This window comes from Phasianus colchicus, chromosome 1, assembly GCF_987193195.1.
Source record: "Phasianus colchicus chromosome 1, bPhaCol1.hap1.1, whole genome shotgun sequence".
NCBI lineage: Eukaryota > Metazoa > Chordata > Aves > Galliformes > Phasianidae > Phasianus > Phasianus colchicus.
Genome location: NC_143436.1, coordinates 120,897,381 through 120,924,188, shown reverse-complemented (window position 1 = coordinate 120,924,188; position 26,808 = coordinate 120,897,381). Strand labels below are relative to the sequence as shown.

Below are 26,808 nucleotides of genomic sequence, written 5' to 3'. Positions count from 1 at the left end.
CTGAAAGGTTGTAACCGTGTTTTCCACTGAATCTGAAGCAGAAAAGCTTGTCCTGACATTCACCTCCTTGAAGCCAGGGCCAAGAAAGTGTATTTACAAGCTGAAGTTATCCACTCTCTGTAAGTTCTGATCCTGCTTTTGACTTATTTTCAGTGTGGAAAGATTATGACTTCATTTTTATCTATCTGAAGGCACTCCTAGGAGATACAAAGCACCACAGCAGCTTCAGATAGCCATGGAAACAAGAGACTGGGAGAGGCAGCCGCAGCAGGCAAGAACATGCCAAGGTAACCAGCAAGAGCTTTCATTTCTCTGTCTGTCCTTGATCCGTGTGTAATGGGTTTGGTTTCAGGAACAGACCATGGTTCTGGTTGGATTTTAACATTTCAAGAATTGCATATTTACAAACAAAGAAAAAATATGAAAAAATATATATATTAGTGACCATGAGATGGTAGAGTTCTCGATTCTTGGTGGAGCCAGGAGGAAGAACAGCAAAACTGTTACCTTGGACTTCCGGAGGGCGGACTTTGAACTGTTTAGAAGACTAGTAGGGGGAGTCCCCTGGGATTCAGTCTTAGAGGGTAAAGGGGTCCAAGACAACTGGTTGCTCTTCAAGAAGGTAGTCTTACAGGCGCAGGAGCGGGCTGTCCCCCTGAGCTGCAAAATGAGCCGGCGGGGAAGGAGACCGGCGTGGATGAATAAGCAACTATTCTTGAAGCTCCGGGAGAAAAAGAGAATCTACCTCCTGTGGAAGAAGGGACGGGCAACTCAGAAAGAATACAGAGAAGTTGTTAAGATATGCAGGGAGAAAATCAGAAAGGCGAAAGCCCAGCTCGAGCTCGACCTGGCCACTGGAATAAAAAGAAACAAGAAATCCTTTTACAAATATATCAACAGTAAGAGGAGGACTAAGGAGAATCTCCATTCTTTACTGGATGAAGCCGGGAATGTGACTACTGAGGATAAAGAAAAGGCAGAGGTCCTGAATGCCTTCTTTACGTCTGTCTTTAAAGGTCAGACCAGTTATCCTCAGGATATTCCACTTTTCGACCAGGTGGTCTCGGCTGGAGACCAGACTAAACCACCCATGATTCAGAAGGAAACGGTCAGAGACCTTCTACTCCAACTGGACTGTCACAAGTCCATGGGGCCGGATGAGATTCACCCGAGAGTGCTGAGGGAACTGGCGGAGGTGATAGCCGAGCCGCTTTCCATCATCTATCAGTGCTCCTTGTTGACTGGTGAGGTACCAGAAGACTGGAGGCTTGCCAATGTGACTCCCATCTACAAGAAGGGCTGTAAGGAGGACCCGGGGAACTACAGGCCTGTTAGCCTGACCTCGGTGCCAGGGAAGGTTATGGAGCAGATTGTCTTGAGGGAGATCACGCGGCAAGTGCGGGACAACTGGAGCATCAGGTCTAGCCAGCATGGGTTCACGAAGGGTAGGTCCTGCTTGACCAACCTGATCTCCTTCTATGATCTAGTGACCCGCCTGGTGGATGAGGGAAAGGCTGTTGATGTAGTCTACCTAGACTTCAGCAAGGCCTTTGACACTGTCTCCCACAGTATTCTCCTGCAGAAGCTGGCAGCCCGTGGCTTGGACAGGTACACTCTTGGCTGGGTAAGGAACTGGCTGGAGGGTCGAGCCCAGAGAGTGGTGGTCAATGGAGCTAAATCCAGCTGGCGACCGGTCACGAGTGGTGTTCCCCAGGGGTCGGTGCTGGGGCCTGTCCTTTTCAATATTTTTATTGATGACCTGGATGAGGGCATTGAGTGCACCCTCAGTAAGTTTGCAGATGACACCAAGTTGGCTGGAAGTGTCGATCTGCCTGGGGGTAGCGAGGCCCTACAGAGAGATCTGGACAGGCTGGAGAGCTGGGCTGAAGCCAATGGGATGAGGTTTAATAAGACCAAATGCCGGGTCCTACACTTTGGCCACAGCAACCCCAAGCAACGCTACAGGCTTGGGGTGGAATGGCTTGAAGACTGTGTAGAGGAAATGGACCTGGGGGTGTTGGTTGACGCTCGGCTAAACATGAGCCAGCAGTGTGCCCGGGTGGCCAAGAAGGCCAATGGCATTCTGGCTTGTATCAGAAGCAGTGTGACCAGCAGGAGTAGGGAAGTAATTGTTCCCCTGTACTCAGCTCTGGTGAGGCCGCACCTTGAGTATTGTGTCCAGTTCTGGGCCCCTCACTGCAAGAAAGACATTGAGGCCCTGGAGCGTGTTCAAAGAAGGGCAACAAAGCTGGTGAGGGGTCTGGAGCACAGGCCTTATGAGGAGCGGCTGAGGGAGCTGGGATTGTTCAGTCTGGAGAAGAGGAGGCTCAGGGGAGACCTTATTGCTCTCTATAACTACCTGAAGGGAGGTTGTAGCGAGCTGGGGGTCGGCCTCTTCTCTCGTGTAACTGGTGATAGGACTAGAGGGAATGGTTTCAAGCTTCGCCAGGGAAGATTCAGGCTGGATATTAGGAAATACTACTTCTCTGAAAGGGTGGTCAGGCACTGGAATGGGCTGCCCAGGGAGGTGGTGGAGTCACCGACCCTGGAGGTGTTCAAAGAACGTTTGGATGTTGTGTTGAGGGATATGGTTTAATGAGAACCATTGGTGACAGGTGGATGGTTGGACTGGATGATCTTATAGGTCGTTTCCAACCTTAGTGATTCTGTGATTCTGTGATTCTGTGATAAACACAAAATTTTTACTCTGTGTAGTGAAAAAAGAGATGGCAACAGATGATAAAAATGATTTTATGTTAATTGTTGATATTATGCAAATTGATGGTGTTCAGATATTAGGCTAAGATAAACGGTTAATTGCAAAGTGCCACTGATACAAAATGTTTATCTATAGTGGATCTACGCCTCTCAGAGCAAATTCAATCTCCTTTTTATATGAATGATTTGCAACGATGTTTTTAAACATGCAACATCCCACACATCAGGAATCTGATTTCCAGTGATGAATTTTTTATTCAGGCTCACTTTTAGTTTTAAAACTTCATTTTTTTTATTATTTTCAGAGTCAATATTTCCTGTAGACATTTATTTCATTTTTACTTGCCCTGCAGTGTTTCATATATATTTAAAAACTTATAGCATTAAAGGTCTTTCAAATGCCTTGATGTGAAAAATAAGGTTTTTGAAAACAGTCTTGAGAATTTTGTATCTGTGGATGAAATGAGCTAGATAAGCTGTTACAGTAAGTCCTGGAAATGTGATTAATAAGAAAAAAAAAAAAAAAAAAAAAGATGATTGGCACCACAGTTTTTTTTATACACTGCAGAATGAATGTAAATGTAAAACATTTTCTGTCCTCATATGTGAAATGACTCAAAAGTCATGTTTCTATTTCTCTTCTAGCACAGGTTATTGATGACAATTTTCTTGGAAAACTAGCATTGTGATTAATGAATTGCACTTTATTTTGTTCATGTTTTACATATTCTGTCTCATCCCCATTTAAGGTCAGGAATGTAAAACCACTTGGAAGATGTGCACTGTCATGCTGATATTGGGGCTGCTGGCAGTGCTGAGCAGCAGGGAGCAGCCAGGTGAGGTGTAAATGGCTACTGCTGGTGCTGCTGCACCCTCCAGGTTTCCACAGGGAGACATGCCCTGTGTCCACATCTGCAAGACTTTTCCTCTCTGATCTGGATGCAGAAAGGTATTTATGGTTGCAGGTGTTCTGTATGAGGCTCCTGCCTTATCATGATGGCTCTGGCTCCTTCTGTTTCTCACTTTTTTTTTTTTTAATGTAGGTTGGTCCTGTTTTCACCTAGAATGTCTCTACATAGTGAGAAACGGGAAAATCACTATGAGAACTGGCCAGAATCACCTAGACAGGCAAGCCCCAGTCTCTGATGGGGCTGCTGCACTGCCTGCTGTGATGCATCTGAGGTCTGTATTTGCTTCCAGGGAATGCAGAAGTAGCCCCCCAAAAAAGACAGAATTGTGTATGTTTCTCCTGAGACTGATCTGATTGATGCTTGGAAGTGTCTGAAGTGAGGCAGGAGGCAAATGGATAAGGCCAGTCTCTTCTCAGTGGTGTGTAGTGATAGGACAAAGAGTAATGGCCTAAAACTTGAACATAGGAAGTTCCACGCTAACATTTGGAAGAACTTCTCTCGGTAAGGCTGATGGAGCACTGGAACAGGTTGCACAAGGAGATTGTGGAGTCTCCTATGGAGATAGTCAAGACCTGTCTGGATGCCTACCTGTGCAACCTATTGCAGGGTAACTGCTTTGGCAGGGAACTTGGACTTGATCTCTTGAGATCCCTTCCAGATCCTGTGATTCCGTGAGATGTTCACTTGTAGAAAGCGATGGAGGACTCTTAAAATATAACTAGCCCCAAACGTAGAGAGGTAGGTAGTCTAATGAAATGTTTGAAACGGTGGTGGTGTTTTTCCAGGACCAAGAACATAAGGATTTTTTTTTCAGTTTACTCTGAAACTTCTAAGAAGCGACAAATATTGGCTGATATTAGCTGATATTTCCTGAATACATATTAGGTATATTTCTATGCAGTTTATTCATGAAGGGAACACAAAGTTTCTACTGCCACGGAGAAAGAAATGGGAGTGAGTTTTTTGAACTATTTGTCCACTGTTTCTAAATGATTCGTCTCCCTCAGTGTCTGGGCCAATTCTGCCATGGCTGGAAGACATAGATCTCTGGTGTCACTGGAGATACACTGGTATATAAAAGTAGCAGGAAGGGAGAAGAAATAAAGACTGCTCACTGGAGCTGAAATTGAGTCTCTTTCTTTCCACTTATTCTATATTTGCAATCTCAGTTTTTAAATTCAGTGCAACAGGCCACATTACAGAAGGGTCATGAAAAGATATTTTATAATCTTCAAATGATAAGTAATGAAATTGAGAAAATTACACCTAGAAAAGAGACTCTCAAGCTGGAACAAGTAGTTCTTGGTTTCCTTTCCAACTGTTATCTTATTTCATGATTTGAACATCAGTCCATAAAATTCATATATGCATTTTAATGCAGATGGCAAGACCATTTAAAATTTTTTTTTAGAGAATATAAGGAACTCTACAAGCAGAAATAGTTTCCCTGCATAAAAAGGAGAGCCTTGCACCTTGTAAGATTTGTGTCTGCATGTAGGCAGCTGATGGCTGAGCCAGTGCTGGTGATGCAGGGAGCCCTTGTGAGAAGCACAACAGAGGGAGAAGACCACACACTATGACTCAGCTCTTCTTCCTGCTCACATTGTCCTCATACTGCAGTCACGCTCTTAATTTTTTCATTATTCATAGATAGAGATTATGCAGAGAAATTTTTAAAAAAGTAGATTTTCAATTAAAAAAATCAGATAAACTCTATAAGATCAGAAATAAAAAGACCATTAATTAATTATGAAGAGAGAACAGCTGTTTTACAGAAGAATTCTGGGTCCCCCTGAGAGAATAAGTGCTACACACTGTACATCTTCATTGCTCTATCCATAAAATCAGGATAATTTCATAGTATGCATCACAGAATCACAGAATCACAAAATCACAGAATCACAGAATTAATGACCTCAAAAAATCATTGAGTCCCACTCCCCTGCCAAAGCAGGTTCCCTACAATAGGTCACACAAGTAGAGATCCAGACAGGTCTTGAATATATCTATAGAAGGAGACTCCACAGCCTCTCTGGGCTGTCTGTTCCAGTACTCCATCACCCTTACTGTAAAGTTCTTCCACATGTTAGTATGGAACTTCCTCTGTTCAGGTTTTAGGCCATTATTCTTTGTCCTATTACTACACACCCCTGTGAAGAGTCTGGCCTCATCCATTTGCCTCCCACCTCACTTTAGATATTTATAAACATTTATCAGATCCCTTCTCTGTTTTCTTTCCTCCAGGCTGAACATATCCGGGTTAGTCAGCCTTTCTTCATACAGAAGATGCTCCAGGCCCTTAGTCCCATTTGTTGCCCTCCACTGGACTCCTTCTAGGAGATCCCTGGATTTTTGAACTTGGGAGCCCAGAACAGGACACGGCTCTCCAGATGTGGCCTCACCAGGGCAGAGTAGAGGGGGAGGGTCACATCCTTCAATCTGCTGACCATGCTCTTTTTAGCGCACCCCAGGATATAATTGGCCTTCTTGGCTACAAGGGCACACTGCTGACTTGTGGCCAACCTGTTGTCCACTAGGACCCTTACGTCCTTCTCCACAGAGCTCATCTTCAGCAAATCATTCCCTAACCTGTACTGATGTGTGCTTCCTACCCAGGAGCAAAACTCTATACTTGCTCTTGTAAAACCTCATTAAGTTCCTCCCTGCCTAAATCTCCAGTTTGTCTAGGTCTTGCTGAATGATAGCACAGCCCTCTGTTGTGTCAGCCACTCCTCCCAGCTTTGTATCATCAGTGTAGGCTAATAATTACTAGTCTTTCCATGGGAAAACAATAAGCAATACTCTTAAAATAATTTGGGTGAGTATAAAAAGTCATTTGGACATAAGAAGTTAAACAAAACCAAACACAAGGTGTTGCATTTGAGTCAGGGTAATCTCAGGTATGTATACAGACCAGGAAAAGAACTCATGGAAAGCAATCCTGCAGAGAAGGAGCTGGGGATCATGGTAGATGAAAAACTTAATGTGAGCCAGCATTGTGTGCTGCAGACCAGAAAGTCAACAGTATCCTGAGCTGCACCAAAAGAGGAGTGGTAAGACGGTTGAGGAAGGTGGTTGTTCCCCTGTGCTGTGCCCTCGTAGTGTCCCATCTCAAGTACTGTGTCCAGACCTGGGGCCACCCAATTAAGAAAAAAATGTGGAACTGTTGGAGTAGATCCAGGGGATGCCACGAGGATGATCAGAGGGCTGGAGTACCTCTCCTGTGAAGAGAGACCTGCTGGAGAGGAGCTCTGCAGAGAGGGATCTGGGTGTCCTGGTTGACTACAGGTTGGCCATGAGCCAGCAGTGTGCCCTTGTGGCCAAAAAGGCCAATGGCATTCTGGGGTGCATTAAAAAGAGCGTGGCCAGCAGGTCGAGGGAGGTGATCCTTCCCCTCTACTCTGCCCTGGTAAGGCCTCATCTGGAGTACTGTGTCCAGTTCTGGGCTCCCCAGTACAAAAAAAGACAGGGATCTCCTGGAAAGAGTCCAGCAGAGGGCCACAAAGATGGTGAAGGGCCTGGAGCATCTCCCCTATGAAGAAAGGCTAAGTGAGCTGGGTCTGTTCAGCCTTGAGAAAAGAAGACTGAGAGAGGACCTGACCCAGGTCTATAAATATCTAAGGTGTGGGGGGCAGAGTGGCGAGGCCAGACTGTTTTCAGCAGTGTCTGGAGACAGGACAAGGGGAAACAGCCAGAAACTGGAGCATAGGAAGTTCTGTACAAATGTGCACAAGAACTTCCTTATGGTGAGGGTGACAGGGCTGCCCAGGGAGGATGTGGAGTCTTCTTCTCTGGAGATATTCAAGAGATATTCTGCTCCAGTGGTAGCAGAAAATCTTGCTGTCAATGTAGCTGGGCTCAGCCAGCAGTACTAAAGTGGTGTGTGCTCAGTGCTTGGTGATGGTTTTGGTTAGGGAGGTAGTCCTGGAAAGCTAACATCCCAGGGTAAATATTGTTAGCCATGAGTTGAAGAGTGCCAGAAACATGTCAGAGTTTATCCACTGTTTAGGTATGAAAGAGGAAATGTACAGGCCCAAGTAAGATGTACAAAAAGTATAGTATTCAGTAACAGATGGCCACTTGAAAGTTTATAAAACCTCCTCTGCCCTGGAGGATAGAATCTGAAATACACTTAGTTTGGATGATAAGGAGTTCACGGTCCCTGTAGATTATGGCTTCAGTTTCTAGGAAGTAGATTATCTCCTTGACCCTGAGAAATTGTACTCAGTGGTAGCTAACTTCACTTGTCAGATTTCTTGTAATGTTCCTCTTGATTTCCCCTGGCTTCTTTGAATCTTTCTTCTCCTGGTTTTGTTACTACTTCTCTGTTCTTTTAGGTGGTTGTTTCATCTTTCCTCTGGATATTATGTGCGGGTCCCTCTACACTTTCTGTCTGCAGAGAAGTTCCTGCAGATAAGGAATTTTCTTGTGTGGATGGGCAGAAATGTTTGTGTATTTTTAAGGTGAGGGCAAATGACCTAGAAATTTAGTTCTCTGCCCCAGATCTATCTTCCACTTCCAATACAAGCTAAGTATTTTAAAAGCCAATTTCTTAGCTCTCTTCCTAATTCCTCTCCGTTGCCACATTCTACTTTGCTTTGGATGATCCCATTATCCTGACTTTCACTTAGCCTTGTTACCTGGATATTACTTGAATTACATTTCAGCTCACACATCAAGACTGTGAAAGACTCTTCCACAAAATGTGTCAAAGATATAGCTCTTCTTATCCATCCACACAACTGAAGTGCTTGTTCAGGGTGTAAGATGTCAACTCACATCTCTAGCAAAAGCAGCATTTCTACCTCTCATCCATCTAGAATGCTGCTGTATCTGGTTTTCCCAAACTGCCACATTATCCATGTCTATTTTTAGGCATATTAACCCTCTAGTGTATAGGCATCCACTCTTTTCTCAAGATCTCTTCCTGTAACCTATCACTTCCCAACATCTAAAAGAATTTACACTCTTCTGATGGGCCCAACTACCTCTCTAGGTTGCTTGCCTTTTACTTTTTTGAACAAATATTTCCTTTTTTTACCCCACTATTCTAGTGTTAGGAAAAGGCTGCCCTGTAAAGGTACTTTTTTATTCCCTTTCAGATCTTACTCAGTATTCTTTTCCACTGCAACATCTACAAAATTTGACAATGAATACACTATTCGTGTGCTTGTACCATTGCCTGCACTTATTAATATTTTATTCTAAAGTTCTTCTGTGCCTCCACCTACCTGCATTCATTTTCTCTCAAATTGTAGATCTAGTAGGTAAGAAATTGTGACTTTATTCTGTTTGTGCAATATTGCATTGTGTGCTCAAGAAGCAACTGACCCGTGTGTGAGCATTTTATCAAGACAATTTTAAAGAGAGCACTTTCAGTCCATCCCTTATCTCCAAGTTTTTTGCTAAAATTAGTAGTTGAGATAGACAGCTGCTGAAGAACTGAAAATGGAGTTGGAGTTCTACAGTATGGGGTTGAACAGTGCTGAAGAACAACAGACATGTTATTCAGTTAATTTTCCTAAGTAAACCTAGGCCAGCACTAGAAGATAACTCTCCATTCAGAGTTAAAAGTTTCCTACAGTATCGTGTAACACAGTGAAGAGATTCTGCAGTACAGTTCTTCACTGTCATCTTAGTTCACTTCTATCAGTCTCATGTTTGAACATGTCTTTCTGCAGATTAAGCCAACAGTGCCTTTCCTTGTCCTCTTCAATTGATTTAATCATTTAATTTTGATTTTTGTAATAAAAACTTTTCAATAAATTTGAAAATAGACTCTGTTCCCACAAAAGATCTTTTCAGTCTTGCTTTACAGATAACATTCTATGATTCTCTTGTCTTTTCTCATTCTTTCTTCTGGACTGATTTTCTCCTCTACTAAATCTGTTGTCCAGAGTGGAATGCAGTGACATAGCCAATACCAAGTGAATGAGAAAAACTACTTCCTGTAATAACTTATATTAATACATATGGGAATGTCATCAGCCTTTTTAAGGCAGGATCCTATTACTAATTCATATTCAGCTCACGGTACACAATGCCCCCAGGGCATCTTCTGGCAGAGTTGCTGCTTCACCGGTTATTCCTCATTTTGTATTTGTGCATTTGATTTCTCCTTGCTAAGTGTATCACTTTGCACTTGCCTTTACTGAATTTCATCTTATTGATTTCAGTTTCTTCAATTTATCAAGACCATTTTGAATTCTTATCTTGTCCTTTGAGATGCTTTCAACCCCTGTCAACTTGAGAGTAAGCTCAGATTTTATAAGCATACAGCCTATAATATCATGTAAGGCGTCACTGACAATATTTCATAGAATCATAATCAGGACAGACCTCACTGGAAATGCCTTCCCATACTGAAACATCCATAACTGCTCTTTCAGGAAGACTTTTCAGCTAGTCCTGGATCCATTTAAAAATGATACTAGACCTATGTTACTATGATACTATGATACTATCTAGAGCATGTTTTCCAAGGTTCTTAAGAAAATGTTGTGAATACTAAAAAGTTAAATAACTTCAATACTGCATTTGTGCCTTGCTTAGGAACTCCTTTGAGAAGGAAAGTTAAAACATTCTGAAATGATTTGCCCTTACAAATACCTTCTAGCTCTTTTATGTCATCTTCTCTAAAAGGACTTCATGAATGGGCTGTTTAAGGGGGTACTTGTGCTCAGACATACAAATTCTTCAAGGTTGGGTGATGTCATGTCACACAGGCCATGCAGAGCTGTTTTCTTGAGTACTGATTGTGACTCAGTTTCAGTTTTCCACACATATCAGACTGGCTGCTTCTATTACTAACATACAGGATGGGGTGGAGTGCCTGAAATGGCATAGACCAGGATGCAAAGGAAAATGTCTTTCAGACACGTGGGTTACATATTTTGATATTGCATATATTGACAGTTTAATAGGGCTTATGCTGAAGAAGTACTGGAATAGGTTTTGAACAAGGGCGGAAAAACACTGATAACCTAATAGGAGGGGGAAAAAAAAGGTTGTTAGATATTATTAGAATGAAAATATATTTAAAAAATGGCAATGTTTTTGCATACAATGCAAAACTTCATGAAAACAAGACATATTTTAACTGGAAGGAATTAAAAAGAAGAAAGGTCAGGAATCAGTCAGAAGCTGCAATCTGTTGCAGCCTGTTGGGAAGAGTGAAGGAGTAATTAAGTTATCAGGCAGATATGATGACCAGAACATTAAAAATTTATAGAAGTTATAGTGAAATCAATGCAATTTTGAGATTCTACATGTAATTCAACCTTGCAGGAGGGATGGCAGAAAAAGTTCAGTTAAATGTAAAATAGAAATAATCCAGATGTTAAACCATGAAAGTTTTAAGTTATAAATTAATATTTAGCAACTAAACCTGAGCATTTCTGAAAACATGCACGGTAACATTATAATACACAGGCTTTTAAAGGGGGTGGAGAATTAGGCAAAGATAGGTAGAAAGAAACTACTTCACATTTCACAGAAATGCTTACATGAAAGCCTCCAAGCAGGTTCTCAGAAAAAAGGCCTGTCAGGACCACGGATATTCATTCAGATTATCCCCCCATTTTGGGGCAGGATTTGTTACAGAAGCAAATTCTGAGAGGTGTCATTTCAACCTTTTCTCAATCCCTCCCCACAGTGAAGGCTCTCTGGGTTCCCCCAGCTACCTCTTGCTTTTCTTCACTGACTAATGTTGTAGACATTTTGTTAATGAACAGCCTAAGATTTCCTGCCTCTAATTTTTGCCCACTACTTCCAGTCACAGTCCAAAGAGATATAATGAGAAATTGGGGCTGGATACAGCCTTTTGTAGGCATGCTCTCAGGAGAGCCAAATATGAAATAAGTGTAAGGCCTATCATCCCAGGGACACAAAGCTTAGCAAATTAGCAAAAAAACCTGCAGGTGCTCCCATCCTGCAGCATCCCACACTCAAATGCTGAAGATAATTTGATGACATGGGAACAAAAACTCCCTTATTTTGGTCAAAATAAGAGACATACTATTGGGATAGTTTGAAATTTTAATTCAATGTGGGACATTTTTTTCTGGCAAAATCTCATTTTACTATGTCTTATTCGTGGTCCTTCCTCTTGTTATTTCACCACAGCAACATTTTGGCCCTATTGCTGAGCATGAGTTCTAAATTCAGCCTGCAGATGTGATTGATATGAAGCACCCACGCCTGAGATGTAGTATGTGTGTTAGACAGGCAGAGTCCCTTCAACAGAAATGTATGTTTACTCCCTAGGCAATTACACTGTCATTATAACATTTTCCTTAATCCATGGGACAGCCAGAAGAGAAATGGAAGGCAGCAAGACAAGGAAAAGTGTGAGGGTGGCAGCAAAAAAGCAATTGGGGTGGAAGGTATATTGTAGGTAGGGATAAGTCAGAAAGGAAAAAGGTGAGCAAAGATGGGGAGAGTAGCAAAGGATCCAGAGGGAGTTAGGGTAGAGATGTAGCAAGGCAAAAAAAGTGGGACATGCAATGGAGTCTGCTGGGAGCACAGCAGGATGAAATGGAAATGGTGAGGGCAGAATAAGAAAAGTCTCCATGTGTTTGATGTAGAAGAGAAGGCTTGGCAGAAAAAGCAAGACTGGAAGACTGAGAGGAGAGGAGTGGAGGGGGCAGGTAGTTTTGAGGGAGGGAGGCTGTCAGGTAAGGGAATGGTGCAGGGAGGTAAAGAGTGACAGTTTTCTCCTTCCAGCTGTAAGCAGAAATTAAATGCTACCAACATCTGAATAGCCAGTATTTGCCTAGGCATCTAACTTTTCAACCTGAGATAATCTGAGATGATGGTGGCAGGCTTCCTCAAATACTACAGTACTTATGAAAAATAGTTCTTTGCAATTTAAAAATCAACCACACATCTTGAGAGACAGGCATTATTCTGGAAGTTTGCGAGATACGAGGTTGGCAATAAGGCTCTTGGCTGAGAGAGTATTTCCACCCTGCTTGAATTCTCTCTTACAAAAAAAAAAAAAAAAAAAAAAAAAAAGTAATGAAAAATGTAATAAAATGTACCAAAATGCATGAAACCTAATCACATAGCTACTTATTTGTATTCAGCAACCAAATCCTTCTGCAGGAGCTGTTATTAAGTGCATAGAATCCCATAATGCTCTTTAAATAGCATGTGCAGAAGAAGCAGCAAAGCACAGAGGAAGTGAAACTGCTGTCTCATGGCTCGCTCTCTTTTTATCAAGCCACTGCCCAGTGCAGATTGTGGTTGTGGTGTTTGAATTATGTCTGTGGATCCTAAGCAGCAGGAGGTTGCCTTCTTGCTGTCCTCAGTGTCCATGGGGGAAGACAAGCAGAAACTACAGACAGCTCGAGGGGAAGTCTGACTTGTCAACAGTGTGGCCACTTTCAGGCTAGAGTGTGGAAAGCAATTTATGAATAATTCAATCACACCACAGTGAGATCACTGAGGGGTAAGGAAGGGTGTAGGCAGAAAAGTAGAAAAAAGCAGAAAAAACATGTTTTTTATTTCACCCATATCAAAATCTCAAGTTTCTCTAGTCTGTGAAGGATAGAAATATAGAACCTATCAAATCAATTATGTCCATGTCCACTTCTACCATTCAGTCGAAGGTTCACTCTGCACCTTTTGCGGTGGCTGCCTATTTTACCGTTTAATGCCATGACGTTGCTATGAGACAGCCTAGTGCTTGATCTCTCATACCCTTACAGCCATACTTCAGTTCAGACTCCTGGGGTTGTACTGCGGCTCTGTAGTGGGCACAGTGAGCCATCTGTGGTCCAGCCCCAACTTAGATTCCAGCTATCACTTGCGCCTAAGCATCTGCACTGTGCTCAAGAAGACAAGGGCTAGGACACATGCTGTGGGTTGGCATGGTCACCTCTGTCTCGGTCTCTTATTTCATGTTCTCTCTGAGTTAGAGCTGAAGAACCATCGCTGATATTCTCTCCCTGCAAAGACCTCTGGATGGTGGCTGACTTTCATCCTAAGGGTTTTGGTAAGCCCCTTCCCCTCTAGGCTCCCTGACACGCAGATCTCTAGGGCACAACAACTTCTGAGCTGTGCAGCTGCAGGTAGACAGGAACATGTGGGACCAGAAGAGAGGATGGTCCCCACCTTGGAAAGAAGTGGCTGTACCTTAAGAATTTGAGGGTGCTTTGCCAACTGCCCCTCATCTGTCTGCTTTGTGGGAGGAAAGGACCTATAGCAGCCAGAAACTCTGAGGTAATCCCTGGTACAGTACAAGGGGGCTGGGGGTATAACTTCTCATGTGTGCTGTGGGTAAGAAGCTGACAGCTGTCTGCTTTGATAAAGCTGAATTTCACAAAGGAGCCATCTTCCTGCAGGTTACTGCTTTGTATACGAAAGTGTCAACAGCAGCTCAGAATCCTTTGCCTTCCAGACATAAGAAATGCTAGGGCTTCTATGTTTAAATGCTTTTTATTAAAAAAAAAAAAAAAAAAAAAAAAAAAAAAGGATTTTGATGCATAAAAGAAAGCTACAATCCATGAAAATTACTGCCCTGAATTTAGTGTCCCTATATCTTATTAAAGCTGGAGACACACAAGAGCTTCTTTTAGGAAGGGTGCTGAAAACCCAAGCAAACAAACAAAAAAACTCATGGATTGACTTGATGGGAATTGCATTTTCTTTCATTTTTTTTCTTTTTTCTTTTTTCTTTTTCTTTTTTTTTTTTTTTTTAAACCTGCTTGTAACTAAGGAGAGAAATAGTTTATCTCAAACTGCCCTATTTACATTACAAGAGTGTGACCAAGAAATCAATGCAATGCACTTAACAGAAAAGAAAGGTACCACGCTGTAACTAGGTCATAAGCACAATTTCTCTTTTCCCTGGAAGCCCTGCTCTTCTCTTTTCTGTTTTGTTTTTCAATACAGAAATGCATTTCTCTTTGAAAAGCTCAATTTCAAAACTTCTGCCTCATGTGCACTTTCCTTTTTCACTGGTGCATTTTGCACTGACTATTACAAAATGCCTATACTGCATGCAAAGTCCATCAGAAAATGAAAGAAGCATATTGTGTTAGGGTTATGCCTTGTGTCCCTCCTCTTGAAAATAATCCAATTAAATATAATTCTCATGATTCATGTAGATCACGTAAGCAAGGATCAAATAACCCTTACTTAAGCAAACATATTCCTTATTGATACTTTATTAATAAACACGATTGCTATTTTAAAGAGCTGAACACTTTCTTTAGTGATGCAATCTAAGACAGCATGGATGAGGAGAAAGACAACTTACTGTATAAGAGAGCAAAATGCCTACCAGTGCCTACAAATTCTCTCTCCCAACAGCTTTTGCAGCCCCAGCAGGGGGTAGTGGACATGTCTCATCTAAGACTCTGTGATGTTGTTACCCTCAGCCTTCCCCATCATCATTCCTCACTATGTAACTGTCACTGCTGGACATAACACATGGTCCAATGAAGCCCTCTCTGGTAAGTGAGATAGGAGAACAAAAACACTCAGTTATTCTGTGTGTTTTGATTCGTCCAGTCATCTCAAGCAAGGACAGTGGTAAATAGCATGGTAATTAAATTCCCAGAAGGTAATAAGTCAAAAACTGCTGCAAAGGACTGTCATGGTATCAAAATGCCGCAGCAGAGAGATCAGAGATTAGATAGTCCTTCTAGAATGTAACGAAATGAAATTCAGTTTTGCAACAGGAATTCTAATGTGTCTGAGCAAACATAATCAGAAACAAGGATATTCAGCACAAGGAGAGCCTATGTTTTGCAGCACTAATGATAAAGGAGACATTAATGTTAATGGGCAGCTAATCAGATACAAATATCTGCAGTAAGGCATCAGAAAAAAGCATCAGCTGAATTTTAAAATTATTGCTCCTTTGCCCCAGTAAAATCTTTGCAATTCCAACAGTAATTAGAAATTTCCTTGGGCATATGACTTGGATTATGAGCACAGTGCCTTGTGTAGAGGGTTAAGTCCCATCGCCTGCAGGAAAAGTTTCAGTTCTTAATGGTCATTGCCATAGGCAGGGTTTGTGTGGGGACAGTGGGGAGGATAAAGTTGCTTTTTCCTAGCAGAAAGTCCAGCACAGGAGGATAGGACATAGGTATTTGAGAAGTCAAAAAAATGAATGGAGAGGCCTCTCAGTGCTGGTGGTCATGGAGAAGAGGGTAGGGCATGAGGATGGCGCAGAAACAGAAAGATGAGGTTCTTCTGACTATTGGTCAGTTGGTGAGATGTACTATGGCTTTTTTTGGTTTATTCTGAAGGAAAAAGAACAACACTAGAAAATGCAGAATTCCTTGGTTCAAGAGTCTTCCTTACTCATGTTAAAACTCCAAAGAAAAATGGCTTATTTCTCCAGTTGATGTATGTACAACAACTTTGATGGAGAATGTGTTTCATCATGGAAATTCGAAGTGATAGAAACAAGCAGATGCATGTACTTTCACACTTTCAGTCATTGTTACAGTGGAGGCCATCCATGAATCTTGCAGTTCAGTGAGGGAAATTGTGTTTTTGTTTCATGTGGAAAGGATATAATAAGAAGGAGAAGGACTTGGGGGTCCTGGTGGACAAAAGTCTGGACATGAACCAACAGTATGCACTTGCAGCCCGAAAGACCAACTGCATCCTGGGGTGCATTAAAAGAGGGGTGACAGTACAGAGAGGGAGGGGATTGACCACCTCTACTTTGCCCTCGTGAGGTCCCATCTGGAGTGTTTGTGTCCAGGGACCACCAGTACAGAAAGCATGTGGAATTTAGAGGAGGGCCACAAGGATGATCAGAGGGCTGGAGAACGCCTGCATTGAAGATAGTTTAAGGGAGCTGGGATTGTTTAGGTTGGAGAAGGCTCCAGGGAGACCTCATTGTGAAGGGTTCTTATAAGATGGAAAGGATGGAAATAGACTTTCACATGGTCTGATAGTGATAGGACAAGAGGGAATGGCTTTAAACTAAAGGAGGGGAAATTTAGGTTAGATGTTAGGAGGAAATTCTTACCTCAGAGGGCAGTGAGGTGCTGGCACAGCTGCCCAGAGAAGCTGTGGTGCCCCATCCCTGAAGGTGCTCAAGGCCAAGTTGGATGGGGGCCCTGGGCAGAATGAGTTGGTGGGGAGCAGCCCTGCCCACGACAGGTATTGGGGGGCTGAGTAGGCTTAGGGTCTCTTCCAACCCAAGCCATTCTATGATCCTATGATTTTAATATAACTTCCTGGTTTGTTTGGTTTTTTTTCTTTAAATGGAGAAATATTTATTGCTGCTGAATTCATTATGCCTGATAGGAATTTCTATAAGCCTGCACAAAATGTTGGTTTGTTCTCCTCATTTATGTCTATGATGGAAAAATTCCACTGAAAGCAGTTAAGTAAATTCTGTAGCTAAATGTGATGGAGAAAGTAAATTCTGACCTGCTGCAATTCAAACAGCACTACAGTTGCAAAATGTTTAAATAAGGATCATTTTGAAAGAACTGTTTTGTCTACAGTACGGTTCGTGCTGTCCTTGCACTACAGTATTGTGAGCACAGTTGAACAATTGTGTGCCTGGTCACGCACAAAGCTGGCAGTCCCTCTGGCAGCTTTATAAAATAGTGGCACTGGGAGAGGTAGGTAAAATTCCAGCTTGGCCTCCTTTGGCCCAGCAGTTTCAGTGTCCATTTATTAATTTATAGCTACTCGCTTGTAGCTGGGCTTATTGAAAGAGGGATTTATTCCATGTGGACCCATAGCAAGGTTACTGTATAGTTAAAATTGGAACAAAATGAAAATAAGGTTTATTTCTTTTTGTAAAGCTGCAGAATTGGGTTAGTTTATGTCTTTCACCTTCCCCCCAGAAGTCTGCACACCAGACACCTGCTTAAAAGGGTGAGATTCCTGCAGACCAGGGGCCTCTAGGAGCCATGCCTTCAAGGAAGAACTGATATTGCAAGAAATGTGTCACACATTACCTAAAGGACTACCTAAATCAGCTTGTCTGTTCATGAGATTTTCTTGACCTAGATTTTCCATTGACTGGGCAAAACATGACTTTTGCTAAAATAAACTTATTTTTGTTGGCTGTTTTAAAACCTAAGTGATGAATGCCTCCCATAGGTGAGGGCTTCTAATTTACAGGCTTATACTCATCAACTGGAAAGGCTTTCAGCTTTCCTTTGTCACTGCAATCCAAATAGGTAGAGATGGAGGTTCCAGGGCAGGTGGAAAGGGAAAGCTGGACCTTGTACATGTGCAACCTAAGATCAATTTTTTTTTTAAATTAAACTAGATGCACAGCTTTTAAAAAAGAAGATGGAGAAAGGATTTTTTACAAATTATATATGATATTTTGCTGGCTGCTACAGATGGAAGCTGAAAGAGGAAAGGAAATAATGCTTATACATAAGAGAAAAAATCTATATTCCATGTAAAGAAGATATCTGAAGGAACCAGAGGGCATTACTCTGATAAGAGGAAAGCAGCCTTGAAGACATATCCATAAGGATAAAAGTAACAATCTCAGTCCTAAATAGATATCCTAGTGTGATCAGTACATAACCTTTGCCTTTCACAGACTTTGTATGGAAACACGACTTAAATCAGATTCTTTTGGATTTAAAATTGGAAAGCAGCCCCGAGTCGGGCTGATTTTATCTAATTTTCAGGCTTCACTGCTGAAGAATTCATAGGGGATTTGTGAACACTAGCTATCTGTCTGGCCTTGCTTTCACCTATGTCTGAGCAGGGTGAGCAGGTGGTACAAAGCTGCAGGCACCAGTTTGAAGCAGTCCAGGATCCCTCTACATCAGATTCTTTGAACTGCTGAGGAAGGAAGCAAGGAGACCAGAGTCTGGCTGACTGATATCGAACAGCAAATGCTTAAGGAAAGGAGGTTTCTGAGAGCAAATTTATTGAATGTGCATAAACTCACACTCCCACGTATACTTGTCTCTTCTAGTGGTGAGCTTCATGCAAATCTGATACTGCAAAGAGATGAAGTTCCCAGAACTTATTAATGAATGTAACATCAGAGGTGAGGAAGAAGTGTCCCTTCTGAAGGGAAAGGTTGCAGTCTCTCACATGCTCACATTTCAAACTCTTAGCTAATAAGCAGTCTGCACAAGAGGAAAACTGTAGCAATGCTGCAATAAAAGATAGATAAGTTGGAGCCTCTAGACCCTGCTGAACACTAGGGAAGCCACTCCAGCTGTACAACAATCAGAAAGGAATCTTATGGTTCCATCCCATGCAGAATAACATGTTTTCCTCTACAGAAGAGAAAAGAGATCAGGACAGAATAAGATCTTTCTGCAGTTCAGCTGTGCTGCTCTCTTGCAAAATCCCTTATTGCATGGCAGCAGCTTGGCAGCAGCCAGATGTCCTTGGGAGACTGTCATGGCATGATAACCTTCCACAATGGCAACAGTATGGGAGCACAGTTGCACTGTAATCATGCTTGTGCACTTGGCCAAATATGGTGAGATTTACTCTTTCCACAGGTTACACTCATGCTGTCCAACATGTTAAATAATTGCCCCCAAGCTGGAATTACAGTTTGTTCCCCTGTAGTTTTTCTTTTTTTGGACAGTGAATTTATACACACCCTTTCCTCCATGCTTTCAGATGCCCTCACTTTGACACTTTCAAACTCTGAAAAATTAGACCAGTTTCCATAGCAACTTTAATCCTTATTTGCGTGACAGTAAAATTATTCACTCGATATTCACTAGGCCCTAAAATCTAACCTCAGTATAAAGACACTCGTGGTCTGCTGAAGTCTCAGTCCTTGCCCAGATTTCCAGACACATATATGTGTTTGCAACCTATTTCCAAGAGACAGAAATTACTGGATGAGTCAGGAGTAAGATTGGTGCAATGTTCAAATAATTATTGCTAAATGTATGTTTTGTACAGTTAGCACTGCTTTTTAATCATTGAAGAGGAAAATGAATTTGTTTAAAATTGTAATTGCTGAAGAAGTTTCTGGAAAGAAAACAGATATTTCTATCAGATAACTGGTTTTGTTGGTATATTAGAGTTCCTGGAATTTTATGGGAAGTAGTAACTGCCTAATTTATTCAGTTGTCTCACATAACAGTCAGCATGTTTTAGTTTGAGAGTTTAAGATTTATTTTTTATTTCTTATTTTTTGCTAAGCACATAGTCTTCTCAATTAACTACATCTCTATGCAACACATCCAGAAATGTCGCCATTACGAAAGTACAAACTAGCAGAGCTGAAATATATGTGTATTTGGAGACATATGCTAAGCTTATACTCAGACGCTTCCAGAGACATCTCTTTTTCAAAACAGTTAGTAGCATTTTAACTATAAAGCAGATGCTACTTGCTTTATTTGAGCTGATAGGTGTTCAGTGCTTCAGAAAATTAAGACAGTTATTAGAGTGTCTGGCAGGGAGTAAACAGCATAATTTTAGACACCCCCTTTTACAATCTTGTATCTCGCTTTCACGCTTATGCTGAATATAGGAAGAGATATTAAAACAAACTTGTAGCTTGTAGCTTGCCAGGAAAATGGCTTTTTAATGAAGATATGTAAATTAAGGAACTTGGAAAGTATCTTTGGCTGTAGAGGTGAAATGGATTCATAGCAAAATGTCACTGCCTTAGAAATGAGTAGTTGTTATTGTCCTAATGGCTGGTTGGTGGGTGCACAGAAAGAGGTAGCCCTCATGGGTCCCATGGTGGAAAACTTTTTGCTTGATGGGAGTTGTATTACTGATGCTCTCCTACAGGCTCCATCTAAAGCAATTCTTCAGCAGCCCTTGTGTTCTTTTTGTCAGGAAGGCAGGTACACTAAATACTGGGCATATCTATCCTTCCAAGGATGGATTTTAACCAGTTCAGTATTCACCTGCTTTAGCAGGCTATCACAACAATAATGATTGCCTAATACATGATAAACAAAGCAAAAGGTGCCAGAGGATGCTTAAATGATGGGTCACTCATATAACACATCTATAGCCATTTCAGTGACCTGAAGTGTTCATAGACATTGTTACAAGATACTTTCTGCAATGTATCTAATAATCCACATTCTGGTCTGCCCACATAGTTGGTCTTGAATCATGGTAGCTGAGGGACAGCTGTTTGATTGGTTCAATTCCTGCTATTTTGGTCAACCGCTACACATACTCCCATCTGAATCTATTTGTGACATCACTCAAAAATTTGTTGGCTTTCTCCATCTTTTGAGCTCATCCTTTAAAGGTAAAAATAAATATACTCTCTCCCCTTTCCAATTCAGAAAATAACTTTGCAGGAGTTTTGGCATGCACTAAGTGATCAAAGGATTACTAGTGATGCAGCAAGAAGACTGCCAGTGGTGGATCTGATAGCACATCCCAGCAGGCTAAAAGCCAGCTAGGGATTGACAGGATAATATTCATCTGGTGGGGATGTGATATTGCTTTGAGAATTGCCATGATGGCAGAGATTTATATCACGTCTACACAACTGCTATCCACTTTCCAGACAGAGCTGAAAATCAAATACTGACAGGGAAGGTCCTGCTTGAGAGCTGCAAATGGGATAGGAGTATGCTCTAGGGAAGGAAGAGAAGTCAAATGCCAGAGTGATTTAATTACTTTTCCCTACACCATTATTCTCTTATGTTTTTTGCAATATTTATCACGGCTATTTCTGACACTGGAGTGGGATGGGCTATCTTGGCCAGCTGCCAGACACCCACCCATCTGCTGTCCCACTCCCACTCCCCAGGGACCAGACAGAAAATAAGGTGGAAAAGCTCATGAGTTGAGCTAAAGGCAGGGAGATCGTCTCTCACTCTATTGCAGGGCCTGCTAGAAATGGTTGTGCCTAGCAAAGGGCAGCCCATGATCTCCTCTTTCAGCCTCTTTTCCAAGGTAACGAACAATAGGATGAAAAGTAATAGTCTCAAGTCGAGCCAGGGGATGTTCAGGTTAGATATTAGGAAATTTTTTTCTCAGAAAGAGCAGTCAAGCATGGAACACGATTTCTCTGTGCTCTTCATGTGATATGTGGTATGGTGCCTTCTGCCTGAATTTCCAGAACTATGTCTTGATTTCTCTGCTAACTTAAAAGAGAGATGCACCACACTATTTCTTGGTCAAATGAAGTGAATTGTACAAGTTGGCAGAGGACAGACCGTCTTAATTCATGTGTGTCTATAGCATTCATAGAGAAGATCAGGAGTATGACAGTTGTCTGTGATGGGAGATGAGTTTTTAGGGTCCTCACTGTTTAGGCAAGTGGCCTTTATCCTAGCAGTGTTATGTCCTCCACTTTTGGTCCTCTTCACTCAGATCACTGTAACCCTAAGGAAAAGCTGTATTCATCCTCTTAGTCCTTTGATGAATTCTTCAAGGACCAGAATCTCAATGCCAAGAAAGCTATAGACACCAAGTTTATCTTGGAGCACATCTGGATGTCAAACAGAGGCCTTCACCCCACTGACCTAGCCATTGGTCGTTGTTCACGCTGTGTTAACAGGAAATATTTTATTCCAGATTTGTCAGCACTGCTACTTCAGTTGCCTTTAATGACAAAAGTATGTACTGTATGACCAACCCTATTTTCATTTCATAACCTGCTGGCTTCAAAAAGTGATTACTCTAGGTCTATTTTCAACACTTTTGCCTCAATAACAATTACAGTTAGGCTAGCAGTATAAATTATTACTTATTTAAAGATGAAAATTACAAATTATGTACTGTCCAGGCCTGCTTGGCCTAAAACACTTCTAGCTTAAAAGAAGTATTTTCTTGTCTTGACAATGGTCAGTGATGATAGAGGAAAAGAAGAAAGCTGCTTCTGTCTGTAACCCCCCTTTAGATTATGTCAAATTTTTAATGTGTGTTAAATCCTCTTACATCTAGTTATTATAAAGTGCATCTTAATTCCTTGTACATTTTACACGCTGAAAGTTGCTGTTCTGTTGTTTTGTTGTTATTTTTTTTACAGTTTTGCAGGTAGTATTCTTTCATGATTAATTAATTTTAGTGAAGTGCAACATGGCAGGAGAAGAAGGAATTCAGAGCAACATCTACTTCAATCACAATGTCCTGCTTCTCAGTCCGGGTGAAGTTAGGATGACTGCAGGCCTGTTCTATGGAAAAGCTGCACAGGATGGGAATTTGAGCTAACAGTCACAGAAGGTAAGTCAATGTGTCTATCTTGTGAGTTCTAGTGCAAGTGACATTGAGTATTTTGCTTTCTAGTTAATACTAGTAAGTCAAACCCAACTGCTCAGTGAGCTGAACTGTGAAATAAAAGTGCCAAGGAATATCTTAATGAGACACTGACTTAATAGAGCTACTTAAAAAAAAGAAGGAAAATGTGTAAGGGAAATTCACTGAGGGAGTGTTCTCTCTGAGACGACAATAAATATTCCATGTACTTTAAAAATTATTTATTTTAGTGAAATATTTGAAAGGTGAGAAGTTATCTCTATTAGAAAGCAGTGAAGTTGTTTTTAAATGTAAAAGACAACATTCAAAATGTGCTGGATTAGAGAAGGAGCTTATGTACTTGATAACAGTGACTAAAGTGGAAGTGAGTGACCATTTGATAAAGTAGCTATAGACCTCTGCTAGCAAAAATGCCCAAAATACTGCCAGGCTTCCAAGCGTGGTGTTCAGAAGTGGAAATCACCCCCTCACTGAAAGCTGCATGTAGCACATACTGCTGTGAAAATAGCATAAGCATTAACAAAACACTGTTGCCTGCAGTGATCCTGACTCTCAGAGACATCTATTTTGCTGGAGGATTTTAGTTAAGAGAACCAAAGCTCTTCTGGCTGCCATCAGAGTGACTGTTTTCTTCTGGTCATTATACATGCATCTCAGAAAAGTAATCATCTAGAAAACCCAGCACGGACTTTGGAAACCTACTTTTCCCTTAGCAGATATGCAACTGTTGAAATCAAAGATGGTTACAGACTGCTTCCATTATACTAGTTCTTAACAGGGTCCAGTGAGATTCCTCGGGGTTTGCTTAACAGTGTGTTTCTTTGTCCTGTCTGCTTCTATTACAAAGTATTTAAAGTCAAATACTCTTTTTCTTAATAAAAAAGAAAGTTTTAGAAGCAGCATTTAGCATTTTTGTCCATCTTGGAGCTATGCTGGACACAAATTCATTGCAGTTTCCACAGAAGGCTGCCAGCCCAAGGATGGCTCATTTTAAAAAGGAATATGGGCGTTGCTTGTACTGCTAGCACTGCAGCCTATGAAAGAGGGACTCTGCTGTGCTGACAAGACTTCCAGCTTTCCAGATTTTAGTTCATCATTTTCTTGGAAAACTGCATTTCTGCAACTGCTCCTCAAGCCTCTCATACAGTTCCAGTACATACTGCATGAATTTCAGTGCTGCTCCCACTATAGCTCAAACTTAATCGATCCTGAAATTGGGGCAAGTGCTAAATTAATCTTTTTAAGGTATTACTGTACTATAACGTAAATTGCTCATTAATCCAATATTTGTAGATGGGAAAACACTTAGCACCAGCAAATGGTTTTATTTAAACACTGCACAGGTAACAGTTAATTTGCAGTCATAATGTGACTTTTCTTCTAACAAAAAAAAAAAAAAAAAAAAAAAAATCCTGACAATTAGGGCATTTCACATGTCACTGGATGACAGCAGCAAGGCCTTGGGTAGAAAGACAAAGTAGACCACAGTTCTCTAAACTGTCCTGCAAAAGTCCAATTGTCTTCTAAGCATCCCTGGTGACTCCATCAGTATTTTTCTTTCCCGAACTTCTCAGTGTACTGAGGAGCTTAGTTTTCCACATAGAGTGTCTCAAAATAGAACCTTAGATTAAATTTTTCAAGGCACATCAGTTGCATGCTTCCCTGCATCACTTACTTCCAATGGGAAGTTGAGAGCTTCTCTCAGACATCCAAAGAGATTCATGCACAAACTTGCCAGTGTCTCACCAAAAAATTAGAGTGAGGCATCAGTGTGACTATGGTATATTTCCATACCTCCAGATATTTTGTTTTAACATTTACTAAGTAAACACGTTTTAAAATGCTGTACTGACCATTGGATACTGGTATGCAAGGAAAGGTAATAGTAATCTTGGGTATTTCTGTGAGGTACTGTAACTAGAAAGTTAAGGTACATTTCTTTCACGCTTACAAGAACTGTTAATCATTCATTGCTGTTCAGGGAACAGAGTGAACAGAGTTCAGAAAATCATCTGTCAAAATGTTTCTGAGACAAGGTGTATGTCATGGGGCCACGGACTGTTTTGTTAATCAGTGACTGAGTGGTGTCTGAGTTTCCCTTGAAGAGATAAAATTAAATCTTCAGAAGGTTTCCTCCAGTGAGGGAGAAAATACGTTTTAGTTTTCTCATTTTAATACACATTTATGCAGCTTTGCAGGGATAGGAGTGACAGGATGAAGTGCCAAAGCAATAGAAGATGGTTTTAAACATAACATATAAATTTCTGTAATAGAATGCTCCTTGAATTTAAAGTCTTTGAAGGAAATAAGTTTTGATCACAGGTAAGACTTTTCCAAGGTCTCATTAAAGAAATTAAGGTTTCTTTAAGTCTGGAGCTAAGGTGAGAGGGACATGAGTACTAGAATAGTCAGGCTTAATTCAAATTTATTATATCTCAACTCACCTCTTGCACAGTATAAAGATAAGGTAGTTTCAGCAATTGAAAAATATTTAATGGTGCTACACTCTACAATTTAGAGTTTGGTCTACTCTTGGTTTTCATTCTGGAGTTGCAACACATTGGTGAAAATGGCAACATAAAATCTTACAAGCTAATTTTCACAGTACATTAAAATGCTTACACAAGTGAAAAGCATATTGATTCTTACGCCCTTCCCTTCCACTGTAACTACTGCTACTTAAGGTTTTGATGAATTGCAAAGGTTTTCCTTTGATTTCTCTAATGGTCTCTATAAAAGGTGGAGTAATAATGCAATTTATTATCTGCATTTGTGACAGAAGAAGAAGCACAGATAGTCTTTCATGTTCAAGGATGCTAAGTGATGGGGAAAATAGGTGATTAAATTTGGATAGTAAACGTTTTTTACTTAGGACCAACATTTACAGTTATATTTGTGAATCATCTATCATTCTGGAGCTTATATTCTGATTTGCTTCTAGGCTGGTGTTTCTCAGTCTCTCCTAATGAAGGACTTCCTTTCTTGAAGAAGTTTGTCATTTGATGGGACAGTGGAAGGGTGCCAAAATGTTTTCTACTCACAGATAAAGCTGGGAGTGTTGATAGTAGGAGAGAAGGCCACTTTTTGTCTGTTAGCACATAGAATTCTGTGTTTTGGTTTTTTTTCCTGTTATATAGGCTGTTAATAGTTAATAAATCACAAGTAAGAAAAAAACTGCTCAGTGATACCAACCATGTTTTTTTAACATTAAAATACAAATGATGTTAGTTTATACTAACAGAGGAAATTGTAGAAGAAGAAGAGAAGACAATTATATTCTGAATTTTGTTTCCCTCTTTGGTTGCAGACAGACACTGGGTTGGGATGGAGTGCTTGTCAATCACCAAGGTCTATCCTCTGCTAAAAGAAGTCGATAAAACTAGCAGCAGCTGAGGAATACAACAAGAAGTACTTGGCATGAGAATATTCCAGAGCAAATACATGTTGCTACAATTTATCTCCATGTTCATACATATTTTACCTGATCTTTGTCAGGGATTTTTGATTGGCTTTGGTTGGCATTCTGCTTTCCTTCTGTGAAGATGAGGAGCATCATTTATTTATTTTTAATAAAATGTAATATTTTGGAGGAAATATCAACAATTGTTGTTTGTTAGTATTTTGTTGACATGTGAATCCTGTTAACTTCATTTTAGTGTAAAGAACACCCGGAAAATATTACCAGTTTAATACACAAATGAAAGAATTCAGAGACTAAATATCCAAATTTGTATATTTTTCACAAAGTTTAATTTTTCAAGTTCCAAATCATGTTTTATCTTAATAAATCATAAAATTCATGAGATGACTATCCATGCAACAATGCAAAGAACATATTATTGGTTTAGTAGCATGTCTTCATAGAAGCCCACTTCAGTTCAATTACTATGAACTTATAAAACTGAGGTGCATACCGTGAGAATATAAAAACCCTTTTTGAAATTCCCAATCCAGATCACTAAGTATGAGATTTACAAAAAAAAAGGGTATTTTAAAATGAGAGGCATGTTCTACCTTT

The 26,808-nt window shown here is 40.8% G+C and overlaps 1 long non-coding RNA gene across 1 annotated transcript; it reads left to right on the top strand.

Annotated features, from left to right (window-relative positions):
- On the top strand, positions 1-26,224 carry LOC149919996 (uncharacterized). Its single transcript, XR_016461007.1, has 4 exons — positions 1-119; positions 192-287; positions 22,564-22,757; positions 26,098-26,224. It is a non-coding gene; the product is annotated as an uncharacterized LOC149919996 (long non-coding RNA).
- Positions 26,225-26,808: the final 584 nt, after the last annotated feature.